This window comes from Microtus ochrogaster, chromosome 7, assembly GCF_000317375.1.
Source record: "Microtus ochrogaster isolate Prairie Vole_2 chromosome 7, MicOch1.0, whole genome shotgun sequence".
In the NCBI taxonomy this organism is placed as follows: Eukaryota; Metazoa; Chordata; class Mammalia; order Rodentia; family Cricetidae; genus Microtus; species Microtus ochrogaster.
The window spans coordinates 9,148,640-9,159,858 of record NC_022014.1 but is presented as its reverse complement, the minus strand read 5'-3'; positions in this window follow the sequence as shown (position 1 = coordinate 9,159,858).

Sequence of the window (11,219 nt, the reverse complement as noted above, 5' to 3'; positions counted from 1 at the left end):
TCTCTCTCTCTCTCTCTCTCTCTCTCTCTCTCTCTCTCTCTCTCTCTCTCTGCATGTGGCTTTGTTGCTTTTCCACTAACAACTCAGGAATGGGGTGTAATTTACTGGCAGCAATATACTATATTCAACCTTGCTGCCTACAGGGTCTTTGCTCTTGCTCCATTAAAGAATGCTGCAGTAGTCCTGTGTAGCCATTAAACACTGAGGTGTCTGCTGTATTTCAGAGCCTGCTGATATGGGCTCCCCCAGAATGTGATTCAGAGTCTGGGGACCACAAGGGAAATCTATACTGTTGTTGGGGATTTTCTAGGCTGCTAAGGTTATGCTGAATGAACTTAGCAAAGTCAATAGGACCTCTGCAGGGACTCTGGAGAAGACACCAGTGGCCGGGACTTTATTCTTGGAATGCTTAGCCAAAGTCCTCAGAAGTTGAATTCAGATAGCAGTGAAAGGTAAACTAATTATAGTGGGGCCATTTGTGCGTTTGTGGTTTGGCTGATGTCAGCATTTCCCAACTAAATGGAGTTCTTTGGGGATTTCAGAATCTGCTTTAAATGTCTTTTTTTCACCCTTATTATTATTCTGAATCTACTTCCATTACAGGTTCTGATATTTAGACAAAAGTGGTTCATTGCCACTACATATGGATTGTGGCTCAAATGTTTATTGTTCTATACATACACACATGCATACATACATATATACAATGTACATGCACACACACCTAAATACATGAATACTGTATTTGTTCAAGACAGATTTAATTGCAGCAGATAGATATCCAAATCAAAAGGAAGCAAAATTTAGATTTGTTCAAGCAGGAAATCAAGAAATGGGTGCGTATTGGCAGAGCTTTGTCTTTCAGCCTCTGCCTCCCATGCCCTCTTGTTTCTCCCTGCCTTTCCTCATCCCCCAAGCAAGGTCTCAGGTATCCCAGGCTGATCTCAAGCTCTATATAACAGACGCTGACCTTGAACTCCTGATCCTCCTGCTTCTACCTCTCTGGGCTACCACATCTAAGTCCTCTGCCATTTTTCTTCTTGAGGGAAATCATTAACTCAGGTAAGGCTAAGACTGCCTATATCCAAGGAGCAGAAATTATCTCTCAACTTTAACCCATGTGGGAAGTATGGCCTGAGATCCTATGTTCACTCCCCACCCCCAGCCAATCACAACACCTATGCCAGGATTGGTGATTGCTTCCTCAGTGTTGGCAGCCTCCGTCACAGATGGCTCTTCTAAAGGCCACAGAAAGCCGTGATCTGTGTGACAGGGAGATACACCACAAGCTCTCTGCTTTTCAGTCTGTTCATTTCACAGGCATGATCAGGAATACTGTCACATACAAAGACATTTCCTAGGGGAGAGACTACACACAGATGCTACTTACTTCTATGCACTGTCCTCTCATGCTGTCTAGCCCTGGAATGTTTGTATAGTGTATAGATTCAGCAAACACAATCTCTTCTACATGTGCAAAAGAAACAGCTTTTCCCAGTAGAAAACTGGCGAGGACTAACTTAACTAAGCACCAAGCAAATTTTACTCGGACCTTTTTTGAGCTCTTAGAGTGATAGCTGCTTCCTGTGACCCTCCACGGGCATGCCTTTTATACCTTAACTTGACTAAAGGTGACTCAGGTCCTCGTAAATGACTGGGCTCACTATGGGTCTTTTCTAACTGACAGGTAGAACTGGAATCTTCTTTGACACATTTCATTGTGAGGTAATTGCACCAACTTAGTTAATTGTAGCACTGGATTCATTTCTGATGGGATACGGCTGAGGTTATGAGATAACATTCCCACTAGGACAAACTGTTCTCAAACTTTGGTGCCAGGGAAGTGTGGCTCATCTGGGCAGGTGGCTAGTTTGGAGTTTTCCAGAAAGTGTCTCTCTTTGGCTTCCAGGCAGCTCAGAGTCAGCTGTGAGCCTTGCCACGAGCAAGTGCACAGTACCCCTGCCATACATCTGACGTGCTTAGTGTCATCCTGGGCTGTCCCTTCGTCTTCTATGTCTATTATCCATATACTGGTTTGCGAAATTTTTATTTTTACTTTGTCTTATTTCTGTGGGTAACCCAAATTTTGTGGGGTTGGGCTGGAGTTTCTTAAACAAACAAAATAATAAACAAACAAACAAATAAATAATGAATGAATGCAGGTGGGCTCTCAGGGCCATTTTCTTCCTGTAAAGACAATGCTAGCTGCACTAAGGCTGTTTCTCCTTCACTGCTAATGTCTTGGCTCTGCTTGGAACCGCTTGTTCAATTACTGTGCCAAGCTCCTGTTTTACAAGGCTTCCTTTGAGCACATCTAATCAGGAGCAGATCCTCAATGCAGTCTCTTTGTTCACTGACTGGAACCTTGAATGCCTTGCTTTGCCTAATAAATAACCCAGGGGCTCAAACTTGGCCTTAGCTTTTATTTGGAAAATAGGACTGCTGAAGCTCTATAGCACATGCCAAACGAAGCTGTTGGAAGGTCAGGCTCCTCTCAGGCAGCTCTGCAAGGTTGTATACTGCTCCACTTCCTCCCACATTTACTGGGCCTCTTTTTCTTTTTGCATACAATTCTCTATCTTTTCTCTGCCTTGGGCTGCAGCAGCAAAATCTCAGGGTGACAGGAAAGCCACGTGACCCAGAAGGTAAAGCTTGGTCACGTGTAAGGTGAGGCTGAGTCTAGTCGCCGTTTGAGAAGTCTCGGCTGCTCTTAGCACCATTTCCCTATGTTTTATTTCGCTGCTGCTGTGATAAAATACCTAATTAATAACAGCGTGAGGAAGGAAGGGTTTCAGCTCAGAGTTCCAAGTCCAGTCGTCCATCATGGCGGGCATGCAGAGGCAGCAGCAGCGGGATGGTATTTTGTGATGATATTTGGAGACTGAGACACCTCTTCTCTCCACCCACTTCACACTTTTTACTTTCCCTTCAACTCTTGGCCACTTTGCATTCCTGAGCTTTCAGGCTGGGATATAATCTCTTAGAATACATGTGTCATAGCAACTTTGTTTTGCAGTGACAAAACACCTTGACTAAGGCAATTTATCAAAGTATCAAAGAAAAGTATTTAATTTGTCACTCATGGTTACAGAGGGCTAGAGTCCGTGACCATCGTGGGAATCATGGCATCAACAGTTAGGCAGGTATGGTGCCAGAGTAGTAACTGAGAGCCTACAACTGATCCAAAAGTAGGAGAGAGAGAGAGAGAGAGAGAGAGAGAGAGAGAGAGAGAGAGAGAGAGAGAGAGAGAGAGAAAGCTAAAAGCCCACTCCCAGTGACATACATCTTCTAATAAGGCTGTACCTTCTAATCCTTCCCAATCAGTTCCACCAATTGGGAACCCAGTGTTTAAAACATTTGGGCCTATAGGAGCCATTCTCATCAAATCACCATACCTGACATCTGTCTAGCTGCATTTTACATTTGCAGAGAGAACTATTTAATGTCTTACCCCTCTAAGATGACAGGTTTTAGACTCATGTCTTATCACCATTTCACCCCAGTGTTTTTCTTTAGGATGAGCTCCTGGAGAAGTTCAATAAATACTAAACTTCAATGAATGAATGAGTGAGTGAATGTATATAGTGACTGGATGATGTCATTCAGAACCTTCAGACGCAGAAAAATAAGGTGCTATACAGAGCATATATGCTAGTTGATACTAACTCAATATGCTGTAAGTTTTAGACAGATGTCAAAGTTCAATGCAACCTCATGAGAGGGTTTGTGTTGTATTCATCTTTGATCCCCAGAATCATATTGAATGAAGTTCCAATGACTGTTACTTACTGTTACTATTTCATTTAATTTTATCTTTATTTCTGTTTTTTTTTTTTTTTTTAAGACAGGGTCTCATTATGAAGCCCTGGCTGGGTTGGAGCTTGCTATGTAGACCAGACTGGCCTTGAACTTACAGAGATCTACTTGCCACTCCCTTCTTAGTGCTGGGATTAAAGACATATGCCACCATGCTTGACCTTTTGTCTTTTAAAATAAATTTTTAATTAAAATATAATTATGTCACTTCTCCTTTCCCTTTCTTCCCTCTAGCCTCTCTCATGTAGTCTCCCTCAGTTTCAAATTGATAGCCTTTTTCTTTATTATTGATAAGTGCATATATATGTATTATATACCTATATATGTGTATATATGTATATTATATGTTTGAATTATATACACACATATATAGGTATATACATATGTGTATGTCACCTACTGAGTCCATTTTTGTTTGTTTGTGTATATATGGTTTCTGGACTGGCCACTTTATAATTGGGGGCTCATCTTTGGAAGAGGTTAGCCCTCCCTCTCTCAGCACCACTAGCTGCCTGTAGTTCTTTGTTTAGGGGTGGGGCCAGGTGTAGTTTCTTCCCTTCCTGTGTCAGCATGTCTATTGACATTTTCATTGTTCAGGTCTTGTTTATGCAGTCATTTCTAGAAGAGTCAGCTTACAGAAGACATCCTGGTGTTCTGGCTCTTACAGCCTTCTAGTCCCCTCTTTGGTGATGTGTTCTCTGAGTCATGGATACAGGATTCTGCAGATGTGCCTACTGGCCTGGGTTCCTCATGATTTATTGATCTCTGCATTGTGTCCAGCTGTGTTTTTTTTTGTGATGACCTCCATTTGCTGTGAAGATATCTGTTGTGATTGTGTGTGTGTGTGTGATACTTGTAATTATTTGTGAGTGTGCATTGCCTGCATGTGTGTGCATGCGAGCGTGTGTATGTGCATGTCAGCAGAGGCCAGAAGAGGGCATCTGATCCCCTTAAACTACAGTTACAGTCAGTTGTGAGTTGCCCGTTGTGGGTGCTGGAAACCAGCTTCAGGTCTGCAATGGCAAACACTGAGCCATCTTTCCAGCTCATGCATTAGTATTTAAAATAATCCAGGAAACACATTTCCATTTCATGATCAGAGCTAAAAGTCATCTCCAAAATAATTCCCTAGGATAGAGGCCTGAATCCTCCTTACACGTGTTTTATTGGTGGCACCAGCCAGAAAAACAGTCCTGTCCAGTGAGAACCACTTCCTCCCCCGCCTCTTGCCAAGCCCCAGCTCATGCAAGATGGTGTGTGCTCTTTATTTATTATACATGTCTGCATATTGAGATAATTGGGTTGTATAATATTGCACGCAGACTAATCTGAGAATGATTTCTGCTGAATAGAAATTACTTATTTTGATTCCTCGGGGGTTTGTTTTGTCAAAACTCATGTAGTATTTAGCAAAGTAATCATTGTTCAATTGCCGAGCACAGGAAGTGTAAAATTACCCTAATAAGAATGAGAAAGATGAAGAGAACGGGTGATGCTGACCTCGTCAACTTGATTAGTGATGGGATTTCATCACATTCTCAAGGCTTAACCTCAAACGCTGCCCGTGAAGATTGCCGTGTACCTCTTCATCTCACTGGCCCTAATTAGATATGTAATTTGTCATATGGTTGTTGAGCAATAATAGAAATATACACAGAATACGCACAAAAGAAAGATGACGTTTCTGTACTCCAGACACAGTTCAGTGGCCGTGTTTGAAGGCAGGTGGGATGTCTTCCGCATACAGAGTCATCCCGTCCCTTGTCTTAGGCGCATCACCTCCCTGTACACAGGTTCTTCATGTGTCAAAGGCTGTCAGGAGGAGCATCTCCCTTCTGTTAGTTCCTCACAATCCAGACTGTTGTGAGCCAGGCACTGCAGTTCAGGCTCGCCCTAGCCACTGAGGAGGCTCTCAGGTTGGAGGCTGGTTTGTGCTGCAAAGTGACGTCAAAGCCAGTCTGGGCAAGTCAGTGAGACCCTGTCTCCATAACAGAAAGAGAAAATAGGGATGAGGGTGTTGTTCAATGGTAAAGTACTTGTCCTGCATGTGTCTGACCCTCAGTGCAATCCTCAATCAAGAAAGAAAAAGACAGGCAGGCAGACAGACAAACAAAAATCTGCTATGTCTATCCACTTCACTCAAGAAGGGCTCTTGGTTCAAGATGCCCTGAAGAAAAAAAACCTATTTTTGTGAAAATGTAGAGGCTCTTAGAAAAAAAGAGCCCTTGCATGGAAAAAAAATGACATTCCTTTTGGTATCTTCATGTGTACATAAAATTAGAACCATGGCGAATGCAAGCACTGTATGTGAATTATTTTATGCACTTGACAGCATTTTGGGGTAGGTCATATAAAGAGAAAGCAGGATTTGAATGCAGATCTCAGATATTCTGTTATCTTTGTGTTTATCTGACTGGTACCGGTGACATAGTGTGTTTGTGGAGGTCTAAATGAGCCATCTTCTTTCTAATGTTTAAGAAATTAAGGTCAAGAGGAAAGGCAAGACACCCAGGGTAAATCATCTGCCTGCCTAGCAGGTGAACAAACATTTAAGAGAACGATTTCTGGAGGTGCTAGACCTGTGGGTCAATCACAGATCTGGCATATACATACATATATACAAGCATATATGTGTATATATATATATATATATATATATATATATATATATATATATATATGTTATGTGTGCAAGAATTTTGCCTTCATGAGTGTCTGCATACCACATGCGTGCAATGCCAGCGGAGGTCAGAAGGGGGCATTGGATCTATGGGACTGCAGTTACAGATGTGGTATGGTTGTAGATACCATGTGGTGTTGGCAATGGAAACCAGGTCTTCTGCAACAGCACCCAGTGTTCTTGACCCTGAGACATCATTGCAGCCCTTCTGATGCTTCTGAGGTGTGTGGTCTTAGGCAGGAGGATTAAATGAGAACTTGAAGTTCTTTCATGCTGCTTCTATCAAGATACGGGTTCTCAGAGTATCAGGACATCTGCTTCTAGATACTATATTTTAGTCATGACAGGAAGCTTCACCCATGAAATCCCAACAGTATTGTTGCCAAAACAAGACCTGAAAAATCACTACACCAGTTGGCATGTCAATGTAGATGTGAGAAATCTCACAAAGGAGGGAAAATCAGTTCTCATGCAGGATAAGCCCCTGATAGGTTGTCTAGTCCTAAGAACGTGTGTATATGACCAACACTAAAAGGGCTCAGAAGGTTTCATTTATGTACACATATCTTATTATTACAACTGTAGGAAAGGAGGCCATGGATTCAAGGGAGACTCTGGGAGATGTGGGAAGAGTAGAAGGAAAGGAGAGAGGGTGGAAATGATGCAAATACAGTGTACTCATATATGAAATTCTCAAAAATATCAAATAAAAAACCGCAGAGTTTTGGGGGGAAATGTGGGCTAGATGTTCCATCCCCTTAATCTTTGTAAACTTAAAGCAATAGAGTTGGGTAGAAATGAGACTTGTGATTTGCAAGTGAGGTCACAAAAGGGCCAGGTACCTGTTGCTGCCTGACTCAGAGGTCACCATGTTGTAAGCTCGCTGTCACACGTTGTTGATCTAACTAGCTGAGTCTTCAATTACCCAACTCAAGTGTCAGGTTTGAATGAGGATGCATCCAGTTGTTTCCAGATACGAACCACTTGAGTCTGCACAGCCAATTGAATCTTTCCTTTTGGACTCATAAGATGATATAGAAGATAAATCACCCTTACTATACAGTTTAAATTCCCAACTCATCACATCCATGAAGTTTGCAAAGTGGGTGCTACATGTTCTACGTTATGGGTCACTTGTGATGTAGCAACCGTCATTACGACCTGTTGAAACTTCAGCATCCTCATTTGCATAATGGATGTGCTGATGCCTTTCTTATGGGATTATTGGCTGTTGCAAGTAAAAGTACCATTCTATCTTGCATGTAGCAAGTGCCCAGCAAAGGTTGAGGATAAATAATATCAGCACTGTCTTGTGGGCAGATGGTTTTTCAGGAGCTGACCAAAAGGGTTAGGGAGTCTAGGAATGCTCAGACTAGTATATTGTCACTGAAACAGGAGCAGCAGCCAGCCAGTAGGGGAAGAAGCAATCCCAGCTGTCAGAAGCCTTTGTTGTCCGCTTCTACCTCCTGGGAAATAATGAAGTTGCCCCAAGTGCCCAAGGCAAGCTCAGCTGGAGTGTTTGCTGTAACTTCAAAAGTTCTCAGGAAGGCAACTTCGTTCATTTACCTACCACACTGTTCTGAATTATCAATAACATGCCACTAAAAGGAAATTTCACGCCTCTAAGATCCACCCCAATTGCCATGCTAACACAGTCCAGCAGGTTGGCCTGTTTACTTCTGGCCCCAGGAAGTCAGTTGCCATTAATTGTGCCATGTGTTTTCTTTCCCTTCGCACCTCCTCCCCCTATACCCCCCCCCTCCCCGCCAGCAGCTTCTTAGCCTGGACAGTGGGATGCTATATCTTTTGCCAATCCAGGCCAGATGTCTGCTGGGGCATCCAGCAGAGCCCTGAGGTCTCATTATAGAACCTAGCACCCTCTGAGCTTGTATCAGGCTGTGTTTCTCTGCATTCCTTTGAAGTGGAGATTCTGGCTATCTCTGCAACTCACACTTCCTCACTAGGTTACTTGACCTATTTTTGCCTTAATGCATTGATGCTTTGATTACTGCCTCTCTGTGGCTGGCCCAATATTTCTCCCCCAAAGCTGAATGCAGCCTTGAGAATGAGACCCAGCATGAAACTCAGAGCTGCGCTCTGGCAGCCGGCTCTTGTTACCACAATTGGTCCTGTGATCCACTGCACTGTTGGCCATGTGCTTGCACTCGGACGACTTGGGGTTATCATTCTCAATTTTCTTCCTGTGGTGACAGTGTCTAAGATGTGATAAACGCTGGTCGGAGAGAAGCCAGCCACACTATTTATCTGCTACAAGGGTACCAAGGCACCTTCCTTTCAAGAGATAGAACCAGAGCTTAAAAGTAATTTTTTTCCAAGCTAACATCCCCTAAATTTGACTGGGTGATAGATGCTATTGTCAATTCTTTTGATGAATTCTTTCGCTCGGTCTTCACAGAGAACCCCCTTTTTCCCCCAACCCATTTTAGAGGAAAAGAAGCTGAGGTGTAGAGAGGGCAGGTAACTCGCCAAATGTAGGAAGTTATAGAGTCAGGGACTGTATTCAGGCAGCCAGCTCCAGAGGCTGGAGCTTCAATATACTCTTCATGCTGCTGGGTGTGAGACACCACCTGTCCATGTCCCCAGGTGAATGACTTACAACCTGATAAGGAATGCTACTCATTTCTGCCTGCCTTGAACTTTGTCTAGGGCCTGGCTAAGAGAAGGTGTTGGACGAGTGTTTGTTAAATGGGTTAGTGTGGTGGACCAGGGGTACCACAAGGACATAATGGAACCAGAGTCAAAGTTGAATTCATGCATTATTTTTAAGGTTCTGACTCTGAGGAGCTGCTGTAGTAGTTAGTATAATCCGGTCAGAGAGGGAATAAGTGAGTGGCAGGAGATTCTGGAGGGCGACAGAGCATCTCATGGAAGTCCTCAGGGAACACATTTCAGAAAGTCTGGGGCTGGGATATGGTGAGGCAGCAGAACTTTCCTGAACCTTGTTAGGAGTCTGTGCAGCTCATTCATTTTTCTCCCCATGCCAGGGAGAAGCACATATTTCTTTTCAAAAAATGTTTTTCCCCTTTGCTCATTGCCATGAGCACTGGGCAATCTTCAGAGGGTTACCTCTGAAGTTCAAGTCCTAATTACAAATTCTTGAGTGAGAACTTACAGTTTTCTAGTCTGGTTGGAATGTTCAGCGTCAGTTACCTGAGACATCAAGGGGCAGGGTGTGGAGTGCAGACGAGGGTGTCAGGAAATGTTTTCCTCAGTCCGAGGGATGAAAACCCACCTGGAGCTGATGGTCAGTTTCTGAGTAGATCTGCCCCAACACTGTCTGAGTTAGGAGGTAATCAAACAATTGGCTCAAGTCAAGTTTTTGCAACAGAAATTTCCCATACAGCTTCAGAAACATGGTGCCCAGGAATGGAGGCTGTTCTATAGCAGCTAAGATCATCTTGGAAGCTAGGAGATCTGAGGGCCACATTTAAGATCAGTTCCTTACCCTAGGGGTTCATGCTGTACATGAGGATTTCCAAAGGGCATTCCTAGGAAGTCCTTTGGGAAAAGAAATCCTTGATGGACGTGGCCATGCTCATCACTGCAATCCGTCTTATGTTCTTTGCATGGAGTATAGTATGCGTATACATTGGAAAAATACCAATTTATTTATGAGGCTCTAGTATTAGGTATATGTATAACCGACCCATTAAACTTTATGTGTTCTCGTTATTACTTCTCTCCTACTTCATAGAGAAGGTGCTTAGAAACTCAGAGAGGTTTAGTAACAATCTAGATCAGACTTAGTAGACGATGGAATTTAAACTAGGTTTATCCAGTTGGCTTAATCTCTTTTCTATACTTAGCCAAATCTCCTTGATCCAAAATGAAAGTCGTAAAAGGAAAGAAGACAGCAAAGTGATTTATCTTCCATGAGACGTGTTAGAGGATGCAAGGCACCTACAGGCACCCAAACACCAGGCGTGGAGGCAATGTTGCTAGAGATCGGGTCTTAATTAAGCTTGGCTTTAATCTGTGACACTTGGCACTCTGGCAGTGTGAGTGGGAAGCTGTGCATACCTAAGAATGTTGGGTAAACACAGTGGATGCCAGAGCCAGCTTCTCTGTCAGTAGGAAGTCTCAGAAGGCAAGGCTAATTCTCTTGAAAGCAATATACCCAGAAGGGAGCAAGCGCTGCTCTGCCAAAGATCAGTGCCATATCAGAGGAAGGGAGGATAGTGGGAGATGAAGTCAGTATGCCAGGGGCTAGAGAGGAAGACAGAGTATTCATTTTCAGTGCCTAGGGTCTGGGAAAGCTGAACCCTGGTAGGTGTGGTGAGAATTAAACTACAATCCCAAGTCTTTGAAAGCATTTCCAAGGCAGCAAGTCTGCCATTCCTTCATGATATTCAGCTATCAAAGCTTTTTCTTGAAGTTTTCTCTTTTTCTCCATATAATCCTAATAAACAGAAGAGCTGATTCCTCAATGGGCATGAGTTTGACTTCTTTAGAAGTTATTATTGAACTGATTCCTTATCCAGAAGGCCATCTTTATGCACTTGTTCTTGTTGGTTGAGTCATTATTGCTAAAGTTACACTGATCAGAAATGACCAGGGAAGCAGCATTTGGTTTCTTAGATTGTTTGTGTGAGGTGGTATGTTGGGAGGGATCAGATCCATTAAAAATAGAAGGTTTCCCCTAACAATCAATTCACAGCTCCAAGAGCTTGAGGATTATAAGAGGTGATGGCTTGTGATGATT